At 43.5% G+C, this 12,988-nt stretch overlaps 1 protein-coding gene across 10 annotated transcripts in view; it reads right to left on the bottom strand.

The window, feature by feature from the left end:
* Window positions 1-12,988, bottom strand: part of LOC147580394 (uncharacterized) — a 119,762-nt gene that overhangs the window by 21,695 nt on the left and 85,079 nt on the right. For all 10 annotated transcript variants that reach the window (XR_015252854.1, XR_015252858.1, XR_015252859.1 and 7 more), the window contains one exon: window positions 154-247. The gene's annotated coding sequence lies outside the window, so the exon portion shown is untranslated. The remainder of the gene's footprint in view (window positions 1-153; window positions 248-12,988) is intronic.

The following is a 12,988-nucleotide window of genomic DNA, read 5'->3' as shown; positions in this document are numbered from 1 at the left end:
AAACAGAGTAGAAGTCTGAATTCAGTCTTTCTTCCAGCTTCTGGCTGGAGCTCTGAGCAAGAGGAAATAATCGAAATACCCAAGACAGTTTTGCCTTATATGCCTGTTGGTTTGTTCTTGGTTTTTGAGGCAAGAGATCATTAGAATTTGTACCTGTAAACCTGTATGACTTCTTTCCGCAGCATCACCGTCACCTTAGCAGTTAATGAAGAAGCCGTGTCTTCCCTGAACTGGATAAAACAACACCCTGATCCAAAACAAGAACAAACAGACAAACAAAAATAGAATGGTGAGCAAGTTTTGCTCAATTAGTAAATCAAGGCCTTTTCTTATTCTAGAAAGGTGCGTGGGATCAAAAGCGCGGCATTCCCTTCGACCACACAATTAAGGCTTTTTGCCCAGTTGTTAATCCAAAAGCATCTTCCTGTGCAAAGAACCGAGCGATCTGACAACGGGTCCGTATTTCAGCATTTTGAAAGCGTGCCTTTGTGAAAAACATGCCACAAAGAAAACATTTAAATGCGTCAAATTCAACAATCTGCTCATGTTGGTAACATGAAACACACACAGTCTTTCACGAGGTCCAAACTTTAAGACTATTTTAAATGACCAGTGAGCAAAGAAGTTAAAAAAGAGTTGGCTTCAAACTTTCCTGTTTGATAGCAGTGATGTATTAGGGGAAAGAAAAAGCCGTTCTTGTCAAAACACCACTTTGTCTCCCCCGACCAGGTCTTCACAAGTGTAACAATTGCAACCGAAGTTTTATTAAGCAGTTAAACTCCAGCCTTGATTCAAGATACTTAGTGCCGGGCCACATTTGTCCTAGAAATGTTTTCTTTCTTTCTTTCTTTCTTTCTTTTTTAAGTTTTTGCCCAAACGAATGCATTTCTCAGCCCCTTATATTTGATAGTAGACTCAGCGGATCTTGCCAAAGATCATGGAAACCTTCGAAAAAAATCGCTCTTGTCAACTCGCGAGAAGCCAGAACGTGAAATGGATATTGCGTGGCGGTGGGCTCACTGTATCAAATCGGATGAGACGGTACTTTGTGAATGGTCGCCAAAGCCCCGTATGCGTGCAAAGTATTCAGACTTCCGTCCCAGCTTCCTTTACCATGATGAAGGTGATGAGGACTGTGGTAATGAGAACATTAACAATGGCTATCATTTACTGAATGATTCTCTTTTTTTGAGAGAGACAGAGGCAAGTGAGAGCGTGAGTGCAAGAGGGACAGAGGAAGAGGGAGAGGGAGAACCTTAAGAGGACGCCACAGCCCGCTCAGAGCCCGAGCCCTACGTGGGGCTCGATCTCACGACTGTGAGATCACGACCTGAGCCGAAATCGAGTCAGACGCTTAGCCAACTGAGCCACCCGGGCACCCCCTGAGTGATTTCATTCTGGGCCAGCCACTATGCTAAGCACTCTACACGAAGTTGTTTGTTTGCTACTAACAACCGTCAGTTGATATACAGAATATTATTCTCTCCACTCTACAGAGAAACACGGAGAGCTCAGAGAAGTTAAGCAAATTGCCCAAGGTCACACAGCTCATTGGCCTACGAGCATGAAAGCAGTTCTTGGCGCCCTCATGCCAATCGAGGCGTTGGCAGAGAATTCATGAATTGGGCCACCGTGTGGTGTGCCCCAGGTAACCCAACGGATGGTCATATTACCGTGTAGTCATTGAAGAAAAGGGATACACATACAACCACACCCACCCCCCCCCACACACACACAAAGTGGAATTCACACAGAGAGTTGAATTCACACATGGCAGTTTGTGTTCCTGTCATGCGAAAAACGACGTGTATAAGATGCGATTTTGCTACGCAAAGGGTCTCTCTGGCACCACAGCAAGCGTCCGCTCAATGTTTGCTAAATGAGCACACGCTCCCCGGCGAGGCAGTATTTACCTTACTCTCTTGGCACAGCTCAAAAATCCTGGGTGTGCAAATGAAAACTCCACCAGCTCAAAGCTAAAGGAGGAGCTGATTCGTTGACATAAGCGAAGGGTCTAGAGAACTCGGGGTTCCAGCATGGCTGAGCGCAGGCACTCGGGTGAGATGTCTTAGATTCATCCCACTCTGGAGGCTGCCCGGCTCTGCCCTGTCGTCTTCACTGGCTTCCTTCTCAGCCAGGCTCTCTTTGCCAGCGGTTACGGGATTACCCATGGCTGTTCCGGATAGGAGAGCACTTGCTTTCTGTCACCAGCCGAAGTCCCAGGGAAGCCTTGAACTGGCTTAGCCTGGATCATACACCCCTTCTCGAACAAATCATCGCCTTCAGAGGGATAAGAATCCGACTGGCTAACAGAGAAGGGGGCCGGGGAGGAAGGGAAGAAAAGAGGAGAAAGCAGGGGATGCTGGTCATATCCAGAAGGTTGACACAAGAGAGGCCTCTCCGCCCAGAGGTATCTTGCTGGGTTTTATCTTCAATCTTATCTCAAAACTTTCGCTTCTAAGGCAGGAAGTGGATTGCAGATCACCCCTCCTTCCTTTACAGACCACGTTATTTTATGCCTGCCTTATTTGTTATATTTAAAGGAAATGAACACAGGGCTTTGAGGACGGCAAGGCTTACTACGGGTGATGCCATTCAGGAGGGAAATTGTTTCTCCCTCTGCTTTATTATATTGGTCATAATTATGATCCGTACCATAGTGACACTTAATTACACTCTTCCAATAAATCCACCTTTGTCTTCCAATTCATAAATTAACAAAAGGAGGCTACCCAGGGTGCCCCGTTACACACTTACGATTTTTTTTTTTTCAGACCCTAGAGAAACGATGGGAGTTTCCTGTGGTTCTCTCTCACACAGTCACATCCTTCGGCCCCATTGCACACAAAGGTCTCATTGATTAGAACAGGACACTGCTACGCAGGGGCTGAGGGTTGGGGATCCAGGAAATTCTCAACTGGTTTTACAAGAATGAGCACCACACCTTCGTAAAACTCTACGGTGACCGAGCCACAGAAATTGAGTCTGTAATGAGAATTCTGGAAAAATTAGAGAACTGCCTTCGGGCAGTTCAGGGTCTGTGGAGATTGAGAATTCAGAGAAGAGCAAATGAGTGTCTCAGGCCCTTCGGCTGCATTCTCCCGTCACGTGTTTCCTAAGCCTTCTGAACCCCACCCTCGGCAGAGAGAGAAAGAGACCCTCATGGAGAGCCTTCCACAGCCAGACAGGTTCCTGTCCTCACGCCCTGAAGCCCCCAAAGCACCACTCTTCTTAAATCCTCTCCCTTCCCGTAACTTTTCCGTCACCTTTTCTTTTTCTTTCAGACCCAGGGGCAGAACATTAAGTCATACTCCTCAACTCATTATCACTGCACGTGTGTGTATCCCTTTCCCCCTGCCATTTTGCTGTCCCCCATTCCATAAAAGCTAGTATCAGGTTTGACGATATCCTGGAATATGTCTGTGTCTTCGTAAGACACGTAGTAGTCTCTTGTTCTGTCTGAGTGTGTTTTCAGTTGATACGAATGATGTCCACAGACTTTGTGTCTTCCTTCCTTCCTTTCTCCCTCCCTTCCTTCCCCCACTCTCTCTTTTCCTTCTTTCTTTCTTTCTCTTTCTCTCTTTCTCTTTCTTTCTTTCTTTCTCTTTCTTTCTGTCCTTCTTTCTTTCTCTTTCTTTCTTTCCTCTTTCTTTCTTTCTTCCCTTCCTCCTTCTTTCCTTCTTTCTCTCTTTCCCAGCACAGTCTTTAAGATTCACCTCTATCACTTCACGCGGTTCCACGGTGTTGCGCGAGAAGCCTCCTTGGCATCCCATTATCTGTCCTGCTCCCTGATGAACGCTGAGATTCCATCACCCTCATTACCACAGACAACACTGCGATGAGCCTCTTCATCCAGCCTCCCCACGGGGACCTGATCAGAGCTTCCCCGGGCTCTACTCTCAGACGTGGGACAGTCAGGTCATGGGACTAAAGGATGGGTCTCCATCCAGCTCCCTGGTTCTGACTCCTTTGTGGGAAACCTACCAGGGTGATGCCATCAGGTTCATATCATGTAAAGGGGAGAGTCTGAGACTCCAAGAGGTTACGCGATGTGTGTAACTTCACGTCGCCAGTTAAGTATAGAGTCAGGGTTTAAAGCCAAGTTTCTCTGACTCCCAGGTTAGCACCCTTCCATTGTACTATACTGCCTTCCACAGGAATCGTTTCATTGGATGGCCTAGGCTGGAGGCAGCAAGGCCTTCCCTTTGTCCGGCACCCACTCCCTCAAGCTCCCTTCAAGCCAGCAGGGAGTGGCGAGCCCACCCTGCCGCAAGGGACCAGGTTTCCTAGGCTTGGCCGGCAGCGATGTGTAGTCAGAGGTGAGGGACAGTCCTACTGGCTGGGGACCAGGAGAGCTTAGCCTCCCCCTCCACGCATGCGCGCGCGCGCGCGCGCGCACACACACACACACACACACTCCTGATGCAAGCAGATTAACAGCAGCCATCTGGCAAGCAGGGTTTCTCCATGCAAACTGCAACCCCCCGCCCCCCCCCCCCCCGGGTGAATCACTAGTGCTCCCAATACCAGTCAGGCCCAATGAAAACTTTGATGGCTCTATTAATGAAGATGAAAACTCGAGATATGCCAAATACAGATTAAATGGCATCTTGGGTAACATGATTATCTCTGAATTACTAGCTGCCCGGCGAGATAGCCAAGTGACTAATCCCGGGGCGGGCTGGGCCCTTCGGAGGCGGGATCCGCTACGTGCAGCCTCCAGAGTGTCGTGCATTGCATCAGGATGGCACTTCACCAAATGGAACGCCAAGAGCGACTTCCTCTGTTGAAGCCGCACTTTTTGAGAGAAGACTTCATTTCTTCAGGTTCTGAGGCTCCAGATTTAGAGTGGTCTCTGACAAGATGCACGGGGAGTGTGTCAGGCAGAAACAAGGAGAACACGCGAGAATCCGTCTGATGCCCATGTTTACAGCACTGTTGATAAAAACGGACAGAAGGGACAGGGTGGCGATGATAGGGGTCGCAAAGCCACCAGGCTTTCTCTCCCACTTTCTACTTCTGTCCCCCATGAGCTGTGATCCAGCAAGTTCTACATTAATGTCTTCAATACGTCAGCTACGTTAGCACACGCAATTTCCACGAGGTAGGAACTGTCGTTCTCATCTTCCGTAGGGGAAAGTTGAGGCTGACAAGTGTCACTGACGTGTCGGAGATCCAACACCTAGTCTGGCCACACTGAAACTCAGTCTGGGGTCTTTTCACGTCCAAGGTTCGTACGGCCTTGCCACGCTTTGACCGCCCCGTTTTAAGGATTTCGAAAGGGCTCCAAGAATTATTCCCAACACAAATGGAACGTCAGCGCAAGTAAAGAGGTTATGAAAAATTCATCTTTAAGACACAAGATTGGAGGAGGGCACCTGGCTGGCTCAGTCGGCAGAGCATGCTACTCTTGATCTCAGGGTCATGAGTTCGAGTCCCACCGTGAGGGTAGAGATTACTTTAAAAAGAAAAAAAAAAAGGAGACACAGATTGGAATTTGCCAAGTAGTTGTGTGTTGGGGGCTGGGGCTGTGTATGAAGATCTGTGAATAATTTGATGAGTAAAATGCCTTGCAATTTGACTGGAATTGTGTAAAAAAAAAAAAGTCTTCATCTGGCAGCTAGGGAATGAAGTATGAAAGCTCCAGGAATCCCACTTAGCCCCCAAATGTCTCTAGATATTACAGTTTAATTATAAGAGGCCAAGGACGTGAATTGGTGGCATGGCAATATGGGTCTAATTGTGTCTAGTAAGAACTTATCTAAATACATATTGAGAAAGCCCCACACTATCTCCTCTCTCTCTTTTTTAAGTTTATTTATTTATTTATTTCGAGAGCAGGGGAGAGGCAGAAAGACAGGGAGAAAGAGAATCCCAAGCCGACCCCACGTTGTCAGTGCAGAGCCTGATGTGGGGCTTGATCTCATGACCTGAACCAAAATTAAAAGTCAAGAGGCACCCCCTCCTGTCCCTTGAAGTGAGTGTATTTCCATGCACACAAGCTACGAAGCCAACCATCGGCTCTGAGACTACTGATATACTCTACCTTTTCAATCAGATGCATAATTGTGGTAGGACTGCTGCTGTTTATGTGCATCCCGCTAGAGACTTTAATTTTTGGTTAAGTTCTTAAAATCCCTTTCTGGCAAAACAAATGAGATCACAGTCTCCATTCTCCCGGTTAACAGTGTCATTATCACGCACAGATCCTCAAACAATCAGCTAAATTCCATTGTCATTCTGAATTTCTTCTCTTTCTTTTGTGATGCGTTCACAAAACTTATTCAGTCTTCTGCCTTCTCAATGGAAAAAAAAAATTTTATAGAAACTACCATAAACGATACATAATTGTGAATGGCTCTAAGAAGCCATATGGAAGGATGAATAATCTTCCCTTTTGTTTTCATCTTTCCTAAATACTCTTTCCGCTTTGGGTTTTGCGGTACCTTTTGCACCCAGCTTTGGTCAAAATTGTTGTTGGCCATTTGCCAGTTCGAAATGTCCTACAAAATGAATTGCTCCTTTTGTAAATAAGAACAAACTTTGAGAAATATTGCTTCAAAACACTGTGCTGGAGCTTTGGCTAGGCGGTGGCATTTTCTATAGGGGCAAAGAGGGTGGCGAGTTTACTGTGTGTTCAGCATGTATAAATCATGATCTAGGTAATATTTTGTGCTTGCCTTCATACCTTCTAGTGGCTGTGGTGCGGGGCATCACAAATATTCTTTCAGGAGAACAATCACCTACTTCCTATGTCAGGATGGCCTTTCACTTTGGATGAAACTTTCAAATGACACCAGCATCAGATGAAAATTGGGACAAATCTTTAACCGCCAATTTCTTGGCTGAGGCTTAACGAGGACACCATGAGTTCCAAGTGAATGAGTTCACCCACTTTTACTGCCTTCCTTTTCTTACTTTTTACTTGAAGAAGTTAATTTATCCCTCTTACAATTTAAATGCCAAGCTCTTCTAATATTATTCTTGCAAGGTAATTTCTGATTTAGCCACTCTTCCCTTTTTCCCAGATCACCCTATGCTTTTCAGAAAAAAAAATATCTATATCTATCTATAGATAGATAGATAGATAGATGGCACATCACAGACAAATATCAGAGTTGTGAGCTCATTCTTAAACCAAAGAGGTTGTCAAAGTTAACCCAAAAATGCACTGTGGGCAATTCATGTAGAGGGAACATTATCATATAAATAATGATGTTTTGTAATTTTCACAAACTTAGAAATGACAATGGAAGCACACTTAAGGGAAGTTTTTAAAGCTCACATTTAGAAGAGATAAGGCTCTCTATTTTTGCCCAGTGAAATACACACACACACACACACACACACACACACACATATATATATACATATAAATACACACACACACACATATATACATATACTCACATTATGATGATATGTAGGATTATTAAAATAACTGTCCTTTCAATATTTTACTTTTGAAAGACAATTACTCTTGAGCCATGTATCTTAATATAATATTCAAAATTATGAGGACGGGACAAAAAAAAACTTTACTGAGACAGTGGACTCTGTAAGGCAGAATTGGATCGATGGTAAATGAAAACTGTATCTGTACATTTCCATTCATGATGCGGATTCTTTTTCTTCACTTCTCAAAATTAGCTGAAATAAGATATATTCTTCCAAGATCTCTGGGCAGGGAATTGCCACTAGGTGTGAACAAGAGACAGCCAATCTCTCCATCCTCGGGCATGTCTCTACTGAGAAGAAAAGACAACATATGCCAAAGATTCACATATTTAGAAAAGTGCCATTTAAAATCAGTTTGTGTATTGGGGCACCTGGCAGCTCAGTTAGGTGTCCGACTTCGGCTCAGGTCATGATCTCACGGTTCGTGGGTTCAAGCCCCGCATCAGGCTCTGTGCTGACAGCTCAGAGCCCGGAGCCCGCCTCAGATTCTGTGTCTCCCTCTCTCTCTAACCCTCCCCCGCTCACACTCTGTGTGTGTGTGTGTGTGTGTGTGTGTGTGTGTGTGTGTGTGTCTCTCTCTCTCAAAAATGAATGAACTTCAGAAAAGTCTGGAAAAAATCCATTTGTGTACAACCTATACAGAAGAAGTGAATCACTCAATGAATGATATGTAAAACAACATCAAGCTTTGTTGATTTTAAGAGTCTCTCCCACAGAGTTCTTTATATGAAAAAAAAAATTAAGAAAAAAAATCAGCTTATTAAATGTCTGACACAGAAGAGAAAAAACATATTTGGCATCTTGGCGCTCCTTAGACACACTGAAAAGAATAACAAAAGCTACTCAGGATCAATACATATGAAACACATTATGAAATAGTAGAAATAGTTCATAGCATAGTGACCCAACTCATAGCCAAATACCGGCTCAACAATACTCATTGTTGATGAGAGCCTGTTGAATAAGAGACACGCAGATTCTCCATCTTTCTAGATCATACCGCTATGATCTGAAAGACAACTTCCATCCTGGGAAAGACTTCATTCTAAAGACCAAGACCCAGTACTCCAGCATCTTGGAGTTTAAACAGAGAATGTGGACAGCATAGTTTCAATGGAAATGTGAATGGAGACCAGCAATTACTGATGTCACGACAAATGACATACCATCTTGAAAAATATTAACTAACTCCTAGGCTTCACTGCCGTGTGTGTGTGTGTGTGTGTGTGTGTGTGTGTGTGTGCACGTTTTAACACAAGTGTGTTCTTCGAATCAACTCGGCCCAAAACTCCTTCTTTCGCTGTGAGTGTATTTTTGTTTTCATATGTGGCACTGAACGAATTCCTGTAGTTGTGAACAACTACATTTGATTAAAATCTGTCAGATTTATCTTTTTAGCAGGAGAAAAGAAATATGTGTTTCCCCAGAAAGGAAATCAATGTGTCTGTATGATAGATGTGGAGAGGAAAGCTGGATGCTGTCACTTTAAGTGATGAAGCAGAAAGACAGGGTAGCTGTCTCGTGATCATCATTGGCTGCTGACATAATTGTTGGGAGGCAAAGCCCTGTTGAAATTTTATAATCCTTGTTTATAGGATAGACATACAGCCACTGACCTAATAGCTATCATTCCAACTGGGTACGTTACCGAGTCTCGTGTCTGAGGTGTCCACAGTTTGCTTTGTTTAAATTCTCTTGGCCATATCTTTTAGCCAGAGCTCTGCTCTGTTGCCCTTGTGCACCGTGAGAAAGAGTGATCCTTTCCCCATAGGAAGGCACCAGGTTTTCGGGGCAGACAACCGTAGCGGAGAATCTCCTTTCTCGAGGTAAACCTCAAAATCATCCCCCAGGCAATGCCAGAGACCAATGAAGCCGAGAGCATTCTCAAAGGGACAATTGGGAGTCTGCTTCATGACAAAAACCCACCCAGAGATTTCCTCCTTTCTCTTGGGACCCACCAACCTCCCCAGGATCCCAAGTGTCTCCAGAGACAGCTGTGCTAGATAGAAAAGAAAAGCTTCAGCCCTGGGATTGTGGGAGTAGAAAATTCTCCATTCAGAGGTGGTACACTTACCACAGGGTAAGAGGACACTTACCCTGTTAAGGCAGCCTAAGCAGACCGGGGTGAGCCAAGAAGTCTTTTCAGCCTGAGCCTTAGTGTCCCCATGGCTACAACCAGCAAAGCCATTTTAATGAGTTTCTTGCTTTTTTTAATTTATTTGTTTTTGAGAGAGAGAGAGACAGAGACAGAGCATGAGCAAGGGAGGGGCAGATAGGGAGGGAGACACAGAATCCGAAGCAGGCTCCAGGCTCCGAGCCGCCAGCACAGAGCCCGACACGGGGCTCAAACCCACAAACCATGAGATCGTGACCAGAGCCGAAGTCGGATGCTTAACCGACTGAGCCACCCAGGCGCCCCATCCATTTTAATCAGCTTCTAAATAATTGCCAGGATCTATGAACTTACATGTCAGTTAAAATTATCATCTCTCTTGCTTCGTGAATGGCATCTGTCAGTAAAGTATTTGAAGTGTTTCTTTGCAGCCTCTTTCAATAATAATGTTCTATGTACAAGCCCTTCTATTAACTAACTTTTTAAAAAATGACACGTTGTTCTTGTTCCTTTATGAAAGAATGTTTCTAGAAGGCATTCCATTGATGTGAGTGTGCATGTATGCGCTCTGTTTGCACATTAACCCAGACCTGACTAAACCATTAAAAGACATTGTAGGCAGAGAACCTAGCCAAGGGTTTAGAACATGGTAGGTATTCCTTAAGGGGTCATTCTTTATTTATGATTCCTCTCTTCAACTGGCATCGCTTAAAAATTAAAGAAATCAGCACAAATAACTAATGCATTTGCCTAAAGCCAAATGACTCCTTCTCTTTCCCCCCAAAGTCCCCCTTCCCTCCCAGCCTCACTCCTACAATCTCCAAACTATTCAAGAATCAAAATTTAAGAATTAAACATTAACAATTCATGGGCCACCATCACATCCATTACAAGTGATTGGAAGTCGTCCCACAATTTATGTAAAATTGGAAGAGTTAAGATACATTCTTATATTCTGACAATAGACTCTATCTGGTAATGGTGTCATATGCTTTTGACACACTGATGGATTTGATTTGCTAATATTCTGTACATAATTCTTTATATAAATTGGTATTCAAATTCTGTACTGTCCTAAGAATCTGTCTTCAGAAAATTATTTTAGTATCTTTCCTTTTTATGGTCGAATAGATTTTATATAACACTGCAATCGATTTTCAAAACTGTAATGCGGGGTGCCTGGGTGGTTCAGTTGATTAAGTGTCTGGCTCTTGATTTTGGCTCAGGTGATGATCTCATGGTCATGAGATCCCACATGGGGCTCCACACTGAGTGTGGAGCCTGCTTAAGATTCTCTCCCTTCCTCCCCCTCTGCCCTTCCTGCACTTGCACGTTCATTCTCTCTCTCTCTCTCTCTCTCTCTCTCTGTTTAAAAAAAAAAAACAAAAACAAAAACAAACAAATAATGTAATGAATTCACTTGTAAAACCGTCTAGGTCTGGTGCCTTTTTTAGTGATAGATCTTTTTCTTTCCAATCACTTCTACAATAATTGGTCTATTCATGTTTCTTAAAATAATTACTTTAAGAATTTTTATTTTTACCAGGGCATTTTCCACTGCCTCTAGATTTCCAAATTTATTTCTACAGAATTGTACATAACATCTACCAGTAAGTTTTCTTATCTCCATCTTTGTGGTTATATTCGTTAATAATGTTGTATTTATCTTGCTTTCTCTTTATTGAGCTTGTCAAGGGTGTATCTAGTTCAACAATCTTTCAAAGAAACTAATTTTGATTTTACTTATCCCTTTTTATGTTTGTTTTCTATTTCATTAGTTTTAGGTTTTATCTTATTAATTCCCTCCTTCTACATTCCTATTTTATTATGCTACTTTTGGATTTGAGTTTTCTAAAATTTACTCTGAATCCTTATTTTGTCAAACAATAAGGGATCCCAATTTTGGGATACAAGTTATTTCCTGAATAAAGTTTGCTTCGATGTCTCATGTAGTAAGTATATACTCACACTATATTATAAATTTTTAATGTTTATTTTTTTTGAGGGAGAGAGAGACAGAGCATGAGCAGGGGAGGGGCAGAGAGAGAGGGAGATACAGAATCTGAAGCAGGCTCCAGACTTGAGCTGTCAGCCCAGATCCAAATGCAGGGGTCAGACCCAGGAACCACGAGATCAGGACCTAAGCCAAAGTCAGTTACCCAACCGAATGAGCACCCAGGCATCCCACTCATAATATATTATAACTACACTTTTGTAGCTGAACATCACACCTCAACAGTTGCCACCTTTGTATTATAAATTTTATGTATATATATCTCACAAAGGTTAGGACATCTTCCTCTTTAAATAATTCTTTGTGTCCCCAGAGTACTCAGCACAGCTTTTTGCCCATGGTAGAATTAAAATGTTATGGAAAATTTTTTAAGTTGTGGAAAGCAAAGACACTTGCTAGAGCATTTAACTCAGGGAAATCTATGTACGCCTACCATTTACCTTTTAAGGATCAGGTGATGCTGGAAAAATGGACACTCAGTGCAGGTGATTCTGGTGCATTGGATGATGAGAAGATCTAGCATCAGATTTAAGCAAGATAGAGATGGGCTCCAACTCCACCTTATCCATTTACCAGCTAAGTGATGTACCTTCTCAGAACCTCAATTTATTCCGATATAAAGTAGGTCTTAAAAAAATAGCTCCTTCCGCAGAGGGCTCTTATGAGGATTCAATGAGATAATGCATGAATGTGCCTGGCACATAATAAGAGCTCCATAATTGCGAGTTCCCAGCATTATTGTTATTAATATTATCATTTCAGTCGGGGCAGGGTACTGAGGTGGTAAACAGTTGAGGGGCAGAAGCAAAGTAAGGGGAAGAGGAGCTGGGGAAAGGACAAGAAACAGAGAACCTTAGCTCAGTCTTAACTCAATGGTCCTGGAACCAATGATTATTTAAGGAACGTTTAAATCATTTCCCAATAATGGTGACATTTCTACAGGCTGGGTCTGTATCTTGTTTCCACTTCGCTAAATAACGTTCCACCAATCCTCTCAAAACAGTGCCCTTCCCACCCAATTCACCCCAAAGAGGGCCACAGGGATGGCATGTGTCAGACGAGGTGAAATGACGCAGCAGTAATGGTACCACCAGCTGACCACTGAGCGCCCGTGATTGGAAAACTTCAGCATTCAGGGCCATTCTTGTGGAGAAAGATAACACCTCTTTTGTTTTTACTTTGTGGGTGGAATGAAGTCAGTGCAGGAGCAACTGCAACTTATCACTGCCCCAACTGGCCAGAGATCTCTTTGAGGCAGCATGCGCTCCAGCCATATGGCTGGGTTCTAACCCCACTCCTGCCATTGACTGGCTGTGTGGCCTTAGACAAAGTGCTTAACCTCTCTTTGTCTCAGTGAAAGGTGGACTTTATCTACAAACACTTATGGCACTATTTTAAGCGTT

The sequence above is a fragment of the Puma concolor genome, chromosome B3 (assembly GCF_028749965.1).
Source record: "Puma concolor isolate L17-30 chromosome B3, mPumCon1.1.hap2, whole genome shotgun sequence".
Classification (NCBI taxonomy): domain Eukaryota; kingdom Metazoa; phylum Chordata; class Mammalia; order Carnivora; family Felidae; genus Puma; species Puma concolor.
Note: the sequence above shows the minus strand (reverse complement) of the source record. Positions and strands in the feature narration are given on the sequence as shown.